Source organism: Gossypium arboreum, chromosome 10 (genome assembly GCF_025698485.1).
Source record: "Gossypium arboreum isolate Shixiya-1 chromosome 10, ASM2569848v2, whole genome shotgun sequence".
Classification (NCBI taxonomy): domain Eukaryota; kingdom Viridiplantae; phylum Streptophyta; class Magnoliopsida; order Malvales; family Malvaceae; genus Gossypium; species Gossypium arboreum.
The window spans coordinates 48,485,435-48,505,319 of NC_069079.1; positions in this window are offsets into that span (position 1 = coordinate 48,485,435).

The window sequence follows — 19,885 nt, forward strand, 5'->3', positions numbered from 1 at the left end:
GACGAAAGTCCCTAAAGGGGAGAAATGTAACATCCTGAAATAGGGCTTAGTCAGAATAATGATTTTGGGACCACAAATCCGATGTTAAAATAATTAATTCATGATCATCATGAGGTCTAGGATATGAAAATATGCATGTGATAAAGTTTCATGAAGAAATTCTGTGTAAGGTGTCTAATTGGAAATTAAGGACCAAATTGAACAAGTTGCAAAACTTGGGTTCTAGAAGAAATTTGTACGAAATTACTTTGGAATGTTAATTAGAGGTCCTTAAAGAGTAATTTTCCCAATTTCTAAGTTTTTGGACAAAAATGGGCATGCATGGAAAATTTGGAAATGTTAGTAAGGAAGGGTATTTTGGTCATTTGGTTAATTAATGAAATAAAAAGGGAAAATCAAGCAAAAATTCACTCATTTTCTTCTCCATGCTGCCGAATTTGAAGGAGTCTCCATAGCTAAGGTTTTCCAACATTTCAAGCTCAATAGTAAGTTTCCGTAGCCAAGTTTTTAATGTTCTTCGTATTTTTGAAACCCTCGTAACAAGTTCTATCCATTTCTACACATATTAAAAGCTAGGGTTAATGTTGGAAATTTGACCCATGCATGAGATGGCTGTTCTTTGATGATTTATGGAGGGTTATGAAATTTAAATGTTATATAAACATCTTTTGCTAGGGATTTTTCATGAAAACACCAAAAAGGGACCTAATTGAAAAAGGTATAAAATGTGGGGTAGAAATGTGAAATGGAAGGAAATTTGGACTGCTATAGGCAAGAAAAACATTTGGCTAGGCTTGGCTAACTTAGAAATTTCATGCATTTCATTATACGAGCCTTAGGACTAAATTGTAAAAGTGTGGAAGGTTAGGGGCAAATTGGTCATTTTTCCTGGGGGTGAGTCTTAAGCTGAAATGAACAATGTGAGGTATTAATAATTTATTTTTACTGATATAGACCCCAAAGAACCAATTTCGGAGGTCGAAAGTGGAAAGCAAAAGGTTTAAGAATAACAGAGACACGAATCCGAAATGACTACCAGGTAAGTTTGTATAACCCAAAGTAAACTCTTAATATATTTAAATATGTATGTTCTTGAATGTATGAAAATTTAAATATTCATTGCATGAAAATCCATGAAATGTTGTGATGTAATTGAAAAGGATGATAAATGTCCTAGTTGAAATAGAAAGGGAAATCTAATGGATAAATTATGGCTTACGTGACATGAGATCCTGCATGTGTTGCAGAAAATGATTTAGCCTGGACAGGTAATCCGATGATCTCAAAATAGAAAGGATCTAGCCCGGACGGGTGTTCCTTGAGTGATTGGCCCTCCTGAAGAATATGGGTGTAATAAGGATTTAGCCCGAACAGGTAATTCAATTAAGGACTGAATTTAGCCTGGACTGGCAATTTAGATTCGAGCTTATGAGAGCAATTATCGTAAAAAGGGATTTAGCCTGACTGGTAATCCTGAAATTGCTCTATGTGTTATTACTACAGAGAATTTGGCCTGGACTGGTAATCCCATCGTAAGATGTAAGGCTCACGAGAGTGCATTCTTGAGACGATCACTTGTATGACTTGACGGTTATTGGGCTATCCATAGAGAATTTCGAGAAATTCAATGGGATTACCAAGAGAAATAAAGAATAGAAATATTGAATTGATCAGCTCATCTAAGACAAATAACATGATATAGTGTTATGAGACTAACTTGATGATTGAGTGCATGTGATAGGGAAACTATTTCGTGCTTGTTGGAATTATTTCCTAAATATAGTTGTATGCTAATTAACCGGTAAGTTTACTTTCCAGTTCTCCGGACTTACTAAGCATATAAATGCTTACCCTCTCCTCTTTTCCCTGTCTTACAGTGCTCGTGGACTCGTGAAGATTGGAAGATGGTTGGAGAATCAACACTCTATCATCTTGTCCCGCTTTGGTAAATAGATACTTTTATTTTCTTTAATGGCATGTATATGGTTTTTGGTTATTTTGTTATATGTGTCATTTGGCTAGCCAATGTAAGGGTTTAAATGGTATACTTATTCTTTTGTATATGGCCATGAGATGTGGCTCATATTGATGTAGGTTGTAAACCTACTAATGATGCATGTTTATGTTTAAATGATTCATGAGATATGGTGACGAGGTTTATCATGAATGGATGCTTGAAACGGGACCTAATAATTTGAGAGTGGTCATAGCATATAATGGTATATGGTTATAATATGGCCTAAGTGTAAAATATAAAATGTGCTATGTTAATCCCTCGTACAAAAAGGATAATTTAGCATGTACTAAGCTGATGAGATGAGGCTAACATGTGATGAGTCATGCCAAGGTTGTTTAAGAGTATAATGAGGCGATGTTAAATACCATTGTAGTCATTTAAGTGTGTAAGGATGATAGAGGTGACCAAAGGCTTGGAAAAAAGCCCTAAAAAGGTCCACACAGGTAGACACATGGGCATGTGCCTAGGCCACGTGTGACACGAGGTCAACCCCCATGGGCGTGTTATCTGGCCGTGTGTCCCCCGTACCTAAAATTTTAGGTCAGTTTGCATGGTAGTAAAAACACAGGTGAGACATGGCCGTGTGTTTCAACCATGTGGAGGACACGGCCTAGCACACGGGCGTGTGCCTTGGCTGTGTGCCTCAAAATGAGTGATGACTTCATAAACAGAATGTCCGGGTTTTTAGACACGAGCGTGTCTTGGCCGTGTGAGGGACATGGGCCAAGGACACAAGCGTGTGTTTGGCCATGTGAAAACCCCTATAGGCTCAAAATGAAAAATAAATCCGGATAATTCAACATAAGTGAGGGACACGGGCGTGTGCTTTACCTTCACATGGGCATGTAAGGCATAACCCTAGGAGTTTTACTAAAATTTTCAACAGTTCTCGGTTCAGTCCTGGATCGCTTTTAATGTATGTTTTGGACCTTGTAGGTCCATAATCAAGACACTATGATGTTGTTTGATCGGTTTTAAACTGAATGAAATTTTATAACCCGTGTTTTCTGAAACTGTTCTTGTATGTATCTGGTAACGCCTCGTACCTTACCCCGTCTCGGGTACGGCTAAGGGGTGTTATATACAAAAACCTTGACATTCTATTTCTGATGTCAGCAACCACTTAAGGGCACACAACCATGGTACACGCCTGTGTACTAGGCCATGTCCTCCTCACGGTTAGGACACACAGCCATGTCTCTGCCTATGTGGTTACTCTTGGACATTCTGCTTGCCAACTTTTAGGTGCAGGGTACAAATGGCCTTACCACACGCCTATGGGTCATTCCATGTGTCACACACGGCCTAGACACATGCCCATCTGTCTGCCATATGGACAAAAACAAGGCTATTTACCTAGCCTTTTTGCCACCCTTACTTGCACCAACCTACACAACATCAACCAAAAGCATTTAATAATAATCAATATTAACCAACATTAACGGCCTATACAAAATGAATATCACATCCATCATATGAGCCAACACTTGTGACTAAACTAACAAGACACTAAACAAAAGATTCAAGTCCCTATACATGCCACAATCAAAATATTAAACTAGCTATACCAAAAGCTTCAGGTGATATTGTGATCGATGCCTCCGACGTCCCTTGATCCTCGATACTAGCTTGGCGGCACTATAAGAAAATGGAAAGGAGAGGGATTAAGCATAAAGCTTAGTAAGTTGCATGTAAATAAATAACGACGTCAACCACACATATTTAAAACACATAGCATAACATAAATCAACACAACATTCTTGAATGCACAAAGGTAGATATCACCACATACTTATACATCACGAATATAAGCCAAAGATTTCAAAATCATTTTCATAGATAGAACTTACTCATGTTATTCTTACCATTAGGACATCATAACTAGACTCATATCTCATGAGTTTCAAATAAGAACTTGTACCACTCACAACATGATTATATCATTCTGCATCATAGTCATAAGCTTTAAAATAACCCGTGAAACCATTTGGAATACTAAAGGATATCTGACAAGCTTTACACAAAAGGATGAGTAGCCGATGCCATGTTCCAAACATGGTCTTACATTGGCTCACATGTCGAGGCCAATGCCATGTCCCAAACATGGTCTTACACTATCTCTAGTCTCAATACCGATGCCATGTCCTAGACATGGTCGTACAGTGGCTCACATGTCGAGGCCGATGCAATGTCCCAAACATGGTCTTACACTAGCTCTCGTCTCAATGCCGATGCCATATCCTAGACATGGTCTTACATTGGCTTTCATAACATGGCCGATGCCATGTCTCGGACATGGTCTTACACTAGCGCACATATCAATGCCAATGCCATTTCCCAGACATAATCTTACACTGGCTCTCACAACATTGCCGATGTCATGTTTCAAACATGGTCCTACACTAGCACACATATCACCCAAATGTCATGGCATGGATATCCAATCTATTCCTAGGTTCAATCGGGACTCTACTACATTTAATTTCATCATGCATTATTCATAAGCAATTTCAACCATATTATGCAAAATTAATCATTCAACACATAATAATGATAAATTTGCCTTACTTACGTACAACTTACCTCGTATACAAAAAGTGAGCGACTAGTTGGATTTAGTCTACTTGCTTGGCCTTCCCCCGGTTTAGGCCCAGAGTTTGTATTTCTTGATCTAAAATGATAAAAATTCAATAATTTAATCATCATATTAATCAATTCATTTCATAATTCATATTTTAGAAAAATAACCGTTTTGCCCCTAGACTTTCACAAAATTACTATTTTACCCCTAGGCTCGTAAATCAATTTTTATCAAATTTTCTCACTAACCAAGCCTAGCCAAATTCTTTTTATACTAGAAGCATCCCACAATTCCCATTATTTCACACATTTACCACATAATTTATAACCTATGCAAAATGGTCCTTAGTTAGGGTTTTCATGAAAACCTACTTCGTAAAAGTTGTTTGTTTAACAACCATGATTCATCTTCTTCTATAAAATTTTAGAAATAAACATGATTAATATCATGGAAAAACCTTAGGCTCTCAACCATTTTGCAAAATAGTCCCCTCATTACCAAGATTATGCTACAAAGGTCCCAAAAGTACAAAAATTATCAAGAAAGGTCATCAAAATCACACACTTGAAAGAGTAAAGAGTAGCTGATTTTTGAAGCTCCAAAATCCTTATTTTTGCTCATATTTTTGGTGGAGAGGAGGAAGATAAAATCGATATCTTTTTCTTTTTATTTTAATATAAATCTAGTCAAATTGGTCACCAAATTTCACCTAATTTTTTACTTTTTGATATTCTTTGTCCCTATGGCTGTCCATGCCATTAATAAAGCCCTATTTGCTCTTTAAAGACCCTTAATTTTGGTTCTCTAGCTATTTGAAACCTTTAGCTAATGAAATTAAACTTTTGTTCCTTATGCGATTTAGTCCTTTTTTCGCAATTGAGCATGCAATCTCCAAAATTATTTCACCAAAATTTTCATGCACTCATATAAACATGCTATAACACATAAAATAATATTAAAAATAATTTCTCTGACCTTGGGTTAGTGGTTCCAAAACCACTATTCTAACTAGGCCCAAAATCGGGATGTTACAATTTTGCCTCTTAGGGATTTTCATCCCCGAAAATCTTACCAGTGAAAAGGTTAGGGTATTGATCTCTAATATTCTCCTCGGGTTCCCATGTAGCCTCTTCAACCCCATGTCAATACCACAGTACTTCAATGAGTTCTATACTTTTATTTCTCAATTGCTTAACCTTTCGGGCCAAGGTCTTAACTGGCTTTTCGCCATAAGTCATGTCTGATCTAATCTCAACCTCTATCGGCGAAAGAACATACGATGGGTTAGAATAGTAATGACGCAACATCGACACATGGAAAACATTGTAGATCTTCTCTAACTCGGATGGAAAGGCTAGTCGATAAGCTACCAGTCCAATCCTCTCTGTCACCTTATAAGGTCCAATAAAACGTGGACTTAATTTTCTTTTCTTATCGAATCTGAGGACTATCTTCCATGGGGATGCTTTTAAAAACACCTTATCACTGACTTGAAACTCAATTTCCTTTCGTTTCAAATCACGTAGGATTTCTATCTATCTGAAGCGGCCTTCAAACAATCATGAATTGCCTTGATTTTCTCTTCGGTCTCTTTGACTAAGTTGACCCCGTGAATCTAATTTTCTCTGACTTCGGTCCAAAACAAGGGCGTTCGGCACTTACGCCCGTGTAAAGCCTCATAAGGTGCCATTTTCAAACTCGACTAATAGCTATTGTTGTAGGAAAACTCTAATAGTGGTAAATACTTCTTCCAACTATGTTGGAATTCAAGAACACAACACCGTAACATGTCCTCAAGAATCTGAATTACTCTCTCCGACTGGCGATCGATTTGCGGATGGAAAGCTGTGCTAAAATTCAACTTTGTCCCCAAAGCTTCTTGTAACTTTTTCCAAAACTGCGAAGTAAACCTCAAATCCCTATCCTAAATAAATGACAAGTACACTCCATGAAGTCTTACAATTTCAAAAACATACAACTCGGCTAACTTATCAAGTGAGAAATCGATATGCACCAGAATAAAGTGAGCTGATTTCGTTAGTCGATCAACTATGACCCAAACAACATCTTTCTTTCTTGGTGATGACGGCAATCCCGTCACAAAATCCATGGTAATTCGATCCCATTTCCACTCGAGAACCATCACTGGTTGAAGAAACCCAAAGGTACTTAGTGCTCAGCTTTCACTTACTGACAAATCAAACATTTTGACACAAACTCTAAGATGTCTCTTTTCATACCCGGCCACCAATACAATCTCTTCAAGTCATTATACATCTTAGTACTACCCAGATGGATTGACATACAAATGCTATGTGCCTCGTAAAGAATTTCCCAATAAGCTCATCATCTATAGGTACACAGACCCTATCTCGAAACATCAAACAACTGTCGGTACTAATCCGAAAGTCTGATTCGTCAACTGCTTCACACTGAGTCATCTTGGCTTGCAAATCTTTATCACTCTTCTAAGCTTCAGAAATCTCTTGAAGAACTATAGGTCTAGTTCTCAACTTTGCTAGAATTGAATCATTCTCGATTACAGACAACTGAGTATTCATAGCTCTCAAGGTAAATAATGACTTCCTGCTTAATGCATCTATGACCACGCTCACCTTTCCTGGGTGAGAGTCAATTACTAACTCGTAATCTTTAATCAACTCCAGCCACCTTCGTTGTAGAAGATTCAAATCCTTTTGAGTCGTCAAGTATTTTAGGCTTTTATGGTCAGTGAATACCTGACATTTCTCACCATACAATTGGTGCCTCCAAATCTTCAGTGCGAACACTATGGCTACTAACTCTAAGTTGTGAATCGGATAATTTTTCTCATGCGGCTTCAATTGTCTCGAGGCATATCCTATCACCTTACCTTCTTGCATGAGCATGCATCCTAATCTATTCAAGGATGCATCACTATACACTACGAATTCTTTTCCCAGTCCTGGTTGCACTAAAATTGGGACTTCAATCAACAACGTCTTAAGTTTCTCAAAACTCTGTTGGCATTTTTCTGTCCTATCGAACTTGACATCTTTCTGTAACAACCTTGTCATCGGAGTAGCAATCATAAAGAACCCCCTAACTAATCGATTCTAGTATCCCACTAGGCCTAGAAAGCTCATAATCTCTGATACGTTTCTTGGCGGTTTCCACTCAACAATACCCGAGATCTTACTCAGGTCAACTCCAATTCCTTCACCCGACATGATGTGTCCTAAAAACTGACTTTTACTAAACTTAGCATACAACTTCTTATCTTTTAAAGTCTACAAAATAGTTCTCAAATGCTCCGCATGATCACTCTCATCAGAAGGATAAATTAATATATCATCAATAAAAACCACAACAAAATTATCCAAGTATAGCCTGAAAATACGGTTCACTAAGTCCATAAACACGGCGGGAGCATTTGTTTAGCCAAAGGGCATGACAAGGAACTCATAATGCCCATATCTCGTCCAAAATGTGGTTTTCGGTTGGTAATAATCGGATCTCAGGTCTATCTTAGAAAACACTGTGGCTCCTTTTAGTTGATCAAACAAATCATCGATCCTTGGCAAGGGGTACTTGTTCTTCACCGTCACCTTGTTGAGCTGTCTGTAGTCTATACATAACCTCATCGACCCGTCTTTCTTTTTCACAAAAAGTATTGGACCACCCCACAGAGAATAGCTCGGTCTCGAAAAACCCTTATCAGATAACTCTTGTAACTGAGCCTTCAACTCCTTTAACTTCAACGGTGCCATCTTATACGGGGCAATCAATATAGGCGAGGTACCAGAGACTAACTCGATACCAAATTTGACTTCCCTACCTGGAGGCAATCCAGGCAACTCTTCTAGAAATACATCCGAAAACTCACATACCACTGGCACTAACTCAATCTTTACCTTTGACACTTGGGTGTTCAACACAAATTTTAGATAAGACTCATACCCTTTTCTCATATATTTTTCAGCAGTTATAGAAGAAATCACTACAGGTAAGCTATCTAGTTCACCTGATTCAACCTGAAGAATATCCTCATTTTCACATTTCAGTTCAATGAATGTTTTCCCACAATTTACTATGACATCATGGGTAGACAACAAATCCATACCAAGGATAACGTCAAATTCATCAAACGACAATAACATAAGGTTAGCCAATGACCTCTAATTGTCAAGGGACAATTTCAACATACTTGGTCAACTAATACATGCTTGTCTAATAGGTTTGACACCTTTACCATAAATTCTGTAGACTCGACAGGCATATTCATGCTAGACACCAGTTTCACTTAAGCATATGAATGAGTATATCCCAGATCTATCAAAGCAACAATAGAAATATCATGAAGAGAGAAAGTACCCGTAATCACATCCGGTAACGATGCCTCTTCGCGAGCGCAAATGGCATAAGTCCTTGCAGGTGCTAGGCCCTCGGACCTCACGGCGAAATCTCTAGATGCACCTTTGTTGCTAGTCCCTCTTCCCGGATTCTTCTGTGGTCTACCTCTCGAAGGAACGTTACTCGCTCTTACATCTTGCTTTTCATCTTTCTCACCCATTTCAGGACAGTTTTGGATGAAATGGTCTAACGACCCATATTTGAAACGGCCTCTTTCATTCCTTCGACACTCACCAAAATGGCATCTACCACACTGTGAACATTATGGTCTTTTTGGTTGAGCACTACCAATACTCGCGATAGAAGTGGTTTGAGCTTTAGACATCGTGTACTGCTTAGAATCCCACTGAAGTATTTGATCGGGTAGTGAACTCTCTCGATCTCTTAGACCAGGATTGGTGTGATTTCCCCAACTGTCTTTTCCTTCAATCATGAGACTCAATATTAGCTTTTCTCTTTTCTTTGGTCAATTCTTCTGCCTTGCAAGCTCTTTCAACCAGTATCAGAAACTCCCTTAACTCTAAGATGCTAACCAATAATCAGATGTCTTCATTCAATCTGTCCTTAAATCTCTTGCACATGATGGCTTAGGTAGGTACGAACTCCCTAGCGTATTTGCTGAGCCTTACGAACTCACACTCATATCCTGTTACTGTCATTCGACCTTACTTCAAGTCTAGAAATTCCTTCCTCTTCTGATCTATAAATCTCTAGCCAATATACTTCTTTCGGAATTCCTCTTGGAAAAACTCCCAAGTAATCCTTTCCCTTGGTACAATAGACACAAGGGTGTTCCACCATTGGTAAGCCGAGTCTCGTAGGAGTGACACGACACACTTCATGCACTCCTCAGATGTGCAATACAACTCATCGAATACCCTAATGGTATTTTCTAGCTAGAACTCCGCCCTCTCTAGGTCATCATCTATATTCACCCTAAATTCCTTGGCTCCCTGCTTCTAATTCTATCAACCGAAGGTTTCTCCCTTTTTAACATCTCCACCCCTTGAGGCACCATGGGGTTGGGTTGAGGGATTGGAGGGGATGGGGGAGGTGGAGTGTTCAGATTTGCACAAACAAACTCCGAATACCAGGCATCCATCATATGGAGGTAGGCTTCTCTAGCTCCTCCGCCCTAACTCATTGTCACGGGCCTGCTCTCTATAAGTGTGATCCCTTCAGCGGGAGCTGGTGTATTATTCTACATATCGTCTACCAATGCTCTATCGGGATCCATTTACTATACGAAAACACAATTTAAATTTGTCAAGAGTTGTCACACAATCACAATATATTTATGGCATGTATAGCTAGACTCGTACTCATGCTAGGTTAGTTTGAGAATTGACTAAACTATAGCTCTGATACCACTAAATGTAATACCTCTTACCTGAATTCGACGCTGGAATAGGATACGAGGTGTTACCGGACTTGAACACATGTAAACATACATTTCCTAGTTATGAAATGTCGTTCCAATTTAAAACTTTAAACAATACCATAATGCCCCCTACTATGGGCCTAGGAGGCCCCGAACACACTTTAGAGTTAATTCAGGACTAAACTGGGCTCTCTGGAAAACTTGTAAAATTTCAAGCTGACAAGGGCACACGCCCATGTGGAAGGGCAACACGCTCGTGTATCTTCTTAACATGGCCGTGTTAAAGGCCCATGTAACTCACACGGCCTGAACTTTTCGGGGCACGCCCTTGTCCTTAGCCCGTGCAAATTTATTTTTTGATTCAAACCTATAGGGTTTTCACACGGCTAGGCACGCACCCGTGTCCGCGACCCGTGTCTCCCACACGGCCATGACACGCCTGTGTCTCAGTCCGTGTACAAAAACCTTGACATTCTATTTCTGATGTCAGCAGCCCCTTAAGAGTAAACGGCTGTGGTACATGACCTTGTACTAAGCCGTGTCCTCCACATGGTTAAGACACACGGCCATGTCTCTGCCCGTGTGGTTACTACTGGGCATTCTGCTTGCCAACTTTTAGGTGTAGGGGACACACGGCCTTACCACATGCATATGAGTCACGCCATGTATCACACACGGCCTAGACACATTCCCATGTGTCTGCCCATGTGGACAAAAACAAGGCTATTTACTAAGCCTCTTTGCCACCCTTACTTGTACCAACCTCCACAACATCAACGAAAACCAATCCAAGCATAAGACATATAACCAAAACAACCACAAGCATGAGAAATTTTGCATCAAATGTATTTAATAAAAATCAATATTAGTAAATATTAATGGCCTATACAAAATGAATATCACATCCATCATATAAGCCAACACTTGTGGCTAAACTAACAAGATACTAAACAAAAGATTCAAGTCCCTATACATGCCACAATCAAAATATTAAACTAGTTATACCAAAAGCTTTAGGTGATAGTGTGATCGATGCCTCCGACGTCCCTTAATCCTAGATATTAGCTTGGTGGCACTATAAGAAAATGGAAAGGAAAGGGAGTAAGCATAAAGGTTAGTAAGTTGCATGTAAATAAAAAACAATGTCAACCATACATATTTAAAACGCATAGCATATCATAAATCAACACAACATTCTTGAATGCACAAAGGTAGATATCACCACATACCTATACATCATGAATATAAGCCTAAGATCTTAAAATCATTTTCATAGATAGAACTTACTCATGTTATTTTTACCTTAAGACATCATAACTAGACTCATATCTCATGAGTTTCGGATAATAACCTGTACCACTCACAACATGATTAAATCATTCCACATCATTGTCGTAAGCTTTAAAATAACCAATGAAAACATTTGCAATACTAAAGAATATCTGACAAGCTTTACACAAGAAGGTGAATTGTCGATGCCATGTTCCAAACATGGTTTTACACTAGCCAAAAGTCAAAATCGATGCCATGTCCCAGAAATGGTCTTACACTAGCTCTCGTCTCAATACCGATGCCATGTACTAGACATGGTCTTACACTGGCTCACATGTCGAGGCTGATGCCATGTCCCAGACATGGTCTTACACTAGCTCTCGTCTCAATGTTGATGCCATGTCCCAAACATGGTCTTACACTGGCTTTCATAATGTGGCCAATGCCATGTCCCAGACATGGACATATCAATGTCGATGTCATGTCCCAAACATTGTCTTACATTGACTCTCACAACATTGTCGATCCCATGTTTCAAACATGGTCCTACACTAGCACACATATCACCCAAATGTCATGGCATGGATATCTAATCTATTCCTAGGTTCAATCGGGACTCTACTATATTTAATTTCATCATGCATTATTCATAAGCAATTTCAACCATATTATGCAAAATTAATCATTCAACACATAATAATGATAAAGTTGCCTTACTTACGTACAACTTACCTCATATACAAAAAGTGAGCGACTAGCTGGATTTAGTCTACTTGCTTGGCCTTCCCCCGGTCTAGGCCCAAATTTTATATTCTTGATCTAAAACGATAAAAATTCACTAATTTAATCATCATATTAATCAATGCATTTCATAATTCATATTTTGGCAAAATGACCGTTTTCCCCTAGACTTTTACAAAATTACTATTTTACCCCTAGGCTCGTAAATTGATTTTTATCAAATTTTCTCACTAACCAAGCCTAGATGAATTCTTTTTATACTAGAAGTAGCTCACAATTCCCATTATCTCACACATTCAACACATAATTTATAACCTATGCAAAATGGTCATTAGTTAGGGTTTTCAACCTACTTCACAAAAGTCGTTTGTTTAACAACCATGCTTCATATTCTTCTATAAAATTTTAGAAATCAACATGATTACTATCACGGCCAAACCCTAGGATCTCAACCATTTTGCAAAATAGTCCCCTCATTAGCTAGATTATGCTACAAATGTCCCAAAAGTACAAAAATTATCAAGAAAGGCCATCAAAATCACTTACTTGTAAGGGTAAAGAGTGGTTGAAATTTTAAAGCTCCAAAACCCTTATTTTTGCTGGTATTTTCAGTGGAGAAGAGGAAGATGAAAGGCGATATCTTTTTTTATTTTATTATAAATCTAGTCAAATTGGTCACCAAATTTCACCTAATTTTTGACTTTTTGATTTTCTTTGTCCCTATGGTCGGCCATGCCATTAATAAAGGCCTATTTGCTCTTTAAAGACCTTTAATTTTAGGTCTCTCGCTATTTGACACCTTTAGCTAATGAAATAAAACTTTTGTTCCTTATGGGATTTAGTCTTTTTTTTTTTTTTTGCAATTGAGCATGCAATCGCCAAAATTATTTCACCAAAATTTTCATGCACTCTTATAAACATGCTATAACACATAAAATAATATTAAAAATAATTTCTTCAACCTCAGGTTAGTGGTTTCGAAACCACTATTCCGACTAGGCCCAAAATCGGGCCATTACATGACCTAGACATTATGACTAGATTGAGAAGGCTACATTTGCCACTGAAATGGCTAAGCTAACTTATGTTGCTTTTGTAGACTTTAAATAAACTCATTTTAGAGAAAATCATAGTTGTAATTTGAGTTAGCTTAAAAGCATTCATTCATTAGGTCGTGTATGCTTAGGATTCATTTAATTGTTGATAGTTTTATTTTAGAAAAACTGTTTGCTTGTCGCTCTTCTTTAAAAATAACTCGATGTTAAACTAATGCAGTGGGATTTAGGGAACAATGTCAAATTTTACTTGAGCCCGATATAATGCACTTTCTGGTTAATTTGCTTGAGTAATCCATGCATGCAAAAATCCTTAAATAAAAAATTACCAAGCCACGGACCATAAATAATTAAAATTTACAAACCAAAACAAATAAAGACTTCATAATACTTATTAAGAAAAATAATCCGAGGTTTAAGGTTATTCTTCCAATGCTGAGTTCAGTCCTAATTTCGAGGTTTACCTGAAAAGTTAAACACTATTAGGGTGAGCTTATGAAAAGCTTAGTGTGAGTTAAAAAATTATTTAAACAAACATAAATATCAAACACAGTGAAAAAGATTAGCTTTAATAGAAAAAAATAGAACCATCATAGGAATTTCGTATCGTTACATAGCTATTATTAATATTGATGTCAAACGGTGTATGAGCATGGGTCATCATTCATTCGAGTAACAATGATTAATTTCAATACCATTCAATACAACACAATACAACACATATCATATATCAGCAACATTCGAATATGTCGTGAGCATGATACAATGCAAAAAGGTTCCTACCCATACCATCCGCTACACACCACGAGTTTCCCCAGAATCCATCATCTAAACTCCAAAATATTATGGGCTTAAGCCCATTGTGGTTAAAACCACTGATAACAATATGAAGAAAATTTTGCCAATAATACTGCAGACAAGCTACCAGTAAAAAAGCAATAAATCGCCATCCCCTCGGTACTCCAGGTGTAGTGCACTAACTACAAATAATTCAAACTTAATATGCCGTTGGCACTCCACAGAACTCCTTCGTCAACCACAAAATCCAAACCACATAATCATATATCAATAATTTTCACATTCATTTAACATGCTCAGCATGTCCTTAATAATCACATATTTTCAGTAAGTGGAAACAGTGTTCCAATCTTTCAAGTTACCATTGTGTCGGCATCAATCAAAATCGTTCAATTTCACACACTTTACTGATTCTGTTGTGCATAAATAGCATCCTTTTCAGTACACAATATAACAAATATCTCATGTGTTTAAATCATACATAAGCTTAATATCTCAACACATTATATCATTCAGTCAAATGTTCTCATATCGCATAACTCAAATATGCAATTACAAACTCAATTAAACATTCATACTATCAAACTAGCAATTTTTCCAAAATGTCAATATTTTAAGGCACGAAACATACATGGTTCAGCCACTCATAAAATCAATAATTTGGTTATTAAGTCAATCCAATCAACAAGCTAATTTATCAAATATTATAACAGCTTATTTTTAGTAAAATCAGAACAGTGGTTTCGAGACTACTAATCTGATTCTAAAAGAGAAGTTTATTTTAATATTATTTTATTATCTACAGAATTATAGAAATATCATGTGAAAATTTCGTTAAGAAATTTTATTGATTACATGTCTAATTTGATGAAAGAACCAAATTGCATAAAATGCAAAAGTTGAGTGCTAGTAGCTATATTATCAAATAGCTATGGAATTCAAAATTTGAGGTTCTTATATAGAAAATAGACTAATTATTGGGGTTATTAGATAAGGATGGTGATTCATCCATGGAAATTTAATTCAAGAAAAGGATGAAATTAGAAAGAAAAAGATGGAAAGATGATAAATAATAAAATAAACAAAATATCATCATTTATGTTCAACTTTCCCAATTAAAAAGAGATGGAAACCCTAGCTATGGAGCTGGAAGATGGACAAGCTAATTTTGCTTAATTAGTTATGTTTTCATGTCCCGTTTTTAATAATTTTTTTATATTTTTGAGATCGTAATTGCTTAATTTACTTATCTCGGGGACTAATTTGTAAAGTTATCAAAGTAATAGGGTTTTTCCATGGATGAGTATGCTGAAATTTTGATATTTATGGTAGAAAATGAAAGGTTGTTGATAGATAAACAACTTCTATAAAGTGAATTTTGATGAAATTATTATTTTATGACTAAATTGTAAAGTTGTAAAATTCATGGAAAATTTTGAATTTTAATGAAATATATGGGCAGTAAATGTTATATGAAAGATTCAGTTAGGCTTGGAATAAGGATCAGATTGCATGAATTTCATTTTCTGAGCCTAGGGACGAAATCATCATTAAATAAAAGTATTGGGCAAAATGGTAATTTTCCCCAAGATGTGAATTAGACTGAATTGAGTATAAATTTTATTAAATTGATGTTAAATTTACTCATATAGATCTGGATAGACCAAATTCGGAGTTAGAATGAGGAAAAGAGAAAATGTCGGATTAGTAGATTTTACATACAAGAACATTTGTCGAGGTAAGTTCGTATAACTAAATTTGTACATTTATATGCTTCAATTGAATGTTCTGCATGAGAATTATGTAGTTGTCATGCATATGAAATTGAATACGTATACGATAAAGCTCGATAGATGTGAAGTCCCATTTGAATAAACGAAATTCGATGGATATAGGATTTCCAACATGTTTGTTCTAGTCCTGCATATGTTGCAGACACACCACAACTCTTACGAGTTTCCCGTTATTGACACAACCGAGCTTCTCGTTACATGGTTCCTGTGAGCATCCCTGTAACATCCCAAATTAGGGTCTAGTTGAAATAGTGGTTTTGAGACCACAAATCTGAAATAAAAATAATTATTTTATGATTATTTGATGGTCCATGATAAGATTGCATGTTTGTGTGAAATTTCCATGAAGAAATTCTATGCCTAATGTGTCCAATTTGACTTTAAGGACTAAATTGAATAGGTTTCAAAGCTTGTGTTCTAGAATATTAAAGCATGAAATTGCATTGGATTATTTGAACATTTCAAGCTTGATTGTAAGTGCTCCCAAGCCCTTTTTTTTATGTTCTTTACATTGTTTAGATCCTTGAAGCATGATCTATCCATTTCTAGCCATATTTTGAAGTAGGGTTCATGTATAAAATTTGACCCATGTGTGACATGTTTGCATTATGATGTTTTATTGAAGAATATGAAAGTTTGATGTGTGATGAACATCTTTTACTAAGTGATTTTTAGTGAAAACACCTGAAAAGAACTTATTTGTAAAAGATGTAGAAATGGGTAGTAGAAATGTGATTTAATTTGAAATGTGGGCTGATATGAGTTGGAATATGAATCAGCTAGGCTTGGGTAACCAAGAAAATACTTGCATTTCATTTTACGAGCCTAGGGACTAAAGTGTAAATAAGTGAAAAGTTAGGGGTAAAAAGGTAATTTTACCAAAGTATGTGTTGTGGATCGATTTGAACAATGTGTGTATTGAACAAGCTAAATTTGGCATTATAGATCAAGAAAAATGTGATTCGAGTCTTGATCGGGGGAAAAACAAGGTTTACAAGGATTAGGCTCGTTTCTATCATTTTGTACCGAGGTAAGTTCATATGCGAGTAATGTAATATGTACTCTATTTTAAATGCTTAAATATTGCATGTATGGTAAGTTCATATGTGAATAATGCAATATGTATCATGTATAACATTTTGTTATTTTGTAAATTTAAATGCTATATTGTTGATATGAGTAAGCCTTAATTCCTTCCATTAGAAAATGATTGATACTATGTACATTAAGGTCGATATTAGGAGGGAGTCTGACAGTGATACGATAAGTATGAAAATCTCATTTGAACCTTAGGAATAGTTTAAGATACAAGTGACATGTCACTAGGAACTATGCGATCTAGGCACATGAGTTGTGGTCTGAGTTCATGATGTGCCATTATGAATTTCTTATTATGCCATTTGGGTTAACGAGGTATGACCACTATAAATTTCTTGTTATGCCATTTGGGTTAACGAATGAGTCTGATGTGTTTATGGACTTAATGAATCAAATATTTCGTCCATTGATCACGTGATTTCGTGATAGGTTTTAAATATTTATAATTAATCATTCTTGAAACTAACTATTATCGTGATGTAGGCAAGTGTACCTATCGAACAGTAGTATAGTTTTAGCAAGACAGGATTGTCGAACCCAAAGGAACTAAAAGTACTAGTAATGACTATCTTTTTATTATCTAGCCTAAGAATATAGAGGTTTTTAAACTAACTAATTATCTAAACTAAGAATTCACAGGGAATGGGGTTGGGGAATTGCTTTTGGGAAAATCGATTGAATTAAGACAATACCTAAGGAAAAATCCACCTAGACTGTACTTGTTATTCTGGCTCCGAATCAGACGATTTATTCATTTAACTTGTTCCATAGAGATCTCTAAGTTATGTTATTATCCTTATTCAAGACTAATAACGTCTAATCCCTAGATTGAATAATTGAGACCTTTCTCTAATTAACACCCTAAGGTTGCATTAACAAGATCTATGGATCCCCTTATTAGGTTTCACCCTAATCCGGCAAAATCTTGTCACCCTATGTCTAGGCGCGCAAACAACTTCGCTTAATTATGACAAATGTACTCTTAGACAGGGTCTATTCCTCCTCTGAATAAGAGCTTATCTTGAATCAGTATCTTGGGATATCAAAACAAGAATTAAGAACAAGTTAAATATTTATCATACAATTCAGAAAATAATAATAGGATTCGTCTTAGGTCTCATTCCCCTTAGGTATTTAGGGGTTTAGTTCATAACTAAATAAGAAAACATCTCAGAATAATAAAGAATACAAAACATAAAGAAAACCCAAAACTCCTGAAAGGAAAATTGAGGAGAAATCTTCAGTCTTGACGGTGAATCCAGCTTCTGAGATGGATCAGTCGGCTTCCTTAGAGTAATTCCTTACTCCCTATTTTGTGTCTCCCTTTTCTTCCTCCTCTAGGGTATATTTATAGGCTTTGGAATGCTTAAGAGCCCTCAAAATTAGCCTTTTCCGAATTGGACTCAACTTGGGCTCAGTAGGGACACGTCTGTGTGACACGCTCGTATGACACGCCCGTGTACAATTACTTCAGGCCGTGCTTGAGCCTGCCAAATTGGCACGGTCATGTGGTCTACTCGTGTGAGGAGATCCAGGCCGTGTTGATTTCGTACTTTGGCCCATTTTCACTGTTTTTGGCTCATTTCTCGTTCTTTTCACTCTCCTATTCTCTCATAAGTATAAAACATGAAATTAAAGCATTAGAAGCATCAAATTCACCAATTTTAATGGGAAATCATCCATAAAATGTGTTAAACCTGGGGTAAAAATATGTATGAATTACGGTTTATCAAATACCCCCACACTTAAGCATTTGCTTGTCCTCAAGCAAAATTCTCAACTCATAATCAAAATAAATTCTTCTCAACTTATAATTTCTATTGATAATATCTAAAAATAATCCACAGGTAATCATACATTAAGAATTCAACTAAAAGACCATAAAAGTTTCAAACATTCCAAGTTAAGTATTTAATCATGCAAACATAGGTGTCTCCCCTCATCTAAATAATTACCTTTAATTCAAAATATCACAGAGTTTCACATCCTCACTAAAGATTCACTCAAATCACTTGAGGTGTTTAAGGACAATAAATGAAGCACTCAATAGTCAATAATGAAAAGTCATTACCATAGGCTTGCATGAAAATCAAATCTCCACCACTATAATTTAAGATGATACATCAATCAAAAGGTCTTTAAAGGGTTGTAATTAGGCTTGGTTAGGGGGTGTGGTCACAAGCTGAAAGAAAGGGTTAGAATCGAGATTGAGTTGAAAAATTACCTAACTAGAAAAATAGATAGTCATCAATTGCGTACAACAGAGATTTTCTTAGAATATGGAATTTGACTTCTTTAGCTCAGAAGATTATTACTACTAAGATGTATACATTTTTTTTTAACAAGTTAAATACAAAGTAGAATAAAACTTAGCTAAACAACTATTTCAATTCCAATCTCGACAAGAAAAAGGGGATCAAATTAATTTAGGGGATTTCAACAATAATGGGATAAGGGTTAATATTAAGGGTAATACAAGAAATTGGTTGTTAGGTTCAATGGGGTTTACTAGGGGTTAATCGTGGAGGTAGGCTTTTCATGGCATGAGTGGGATAATCCTAAGTGCCTTAATCATTTTGACATATCAAATCAAATGGTGTGGTCTCGACATGCATAATCAAGCAAGTTCTAGAATAACAGTTCAATACTGACGCACTCAAAGCAATAATAAAAGTGAGCATGAAAGAATTAATAGATGCTCAAAGGGCTCAAGAATCTCACAAAAATTATGGCTTTTTGATGTTTAAAACTTGTGAA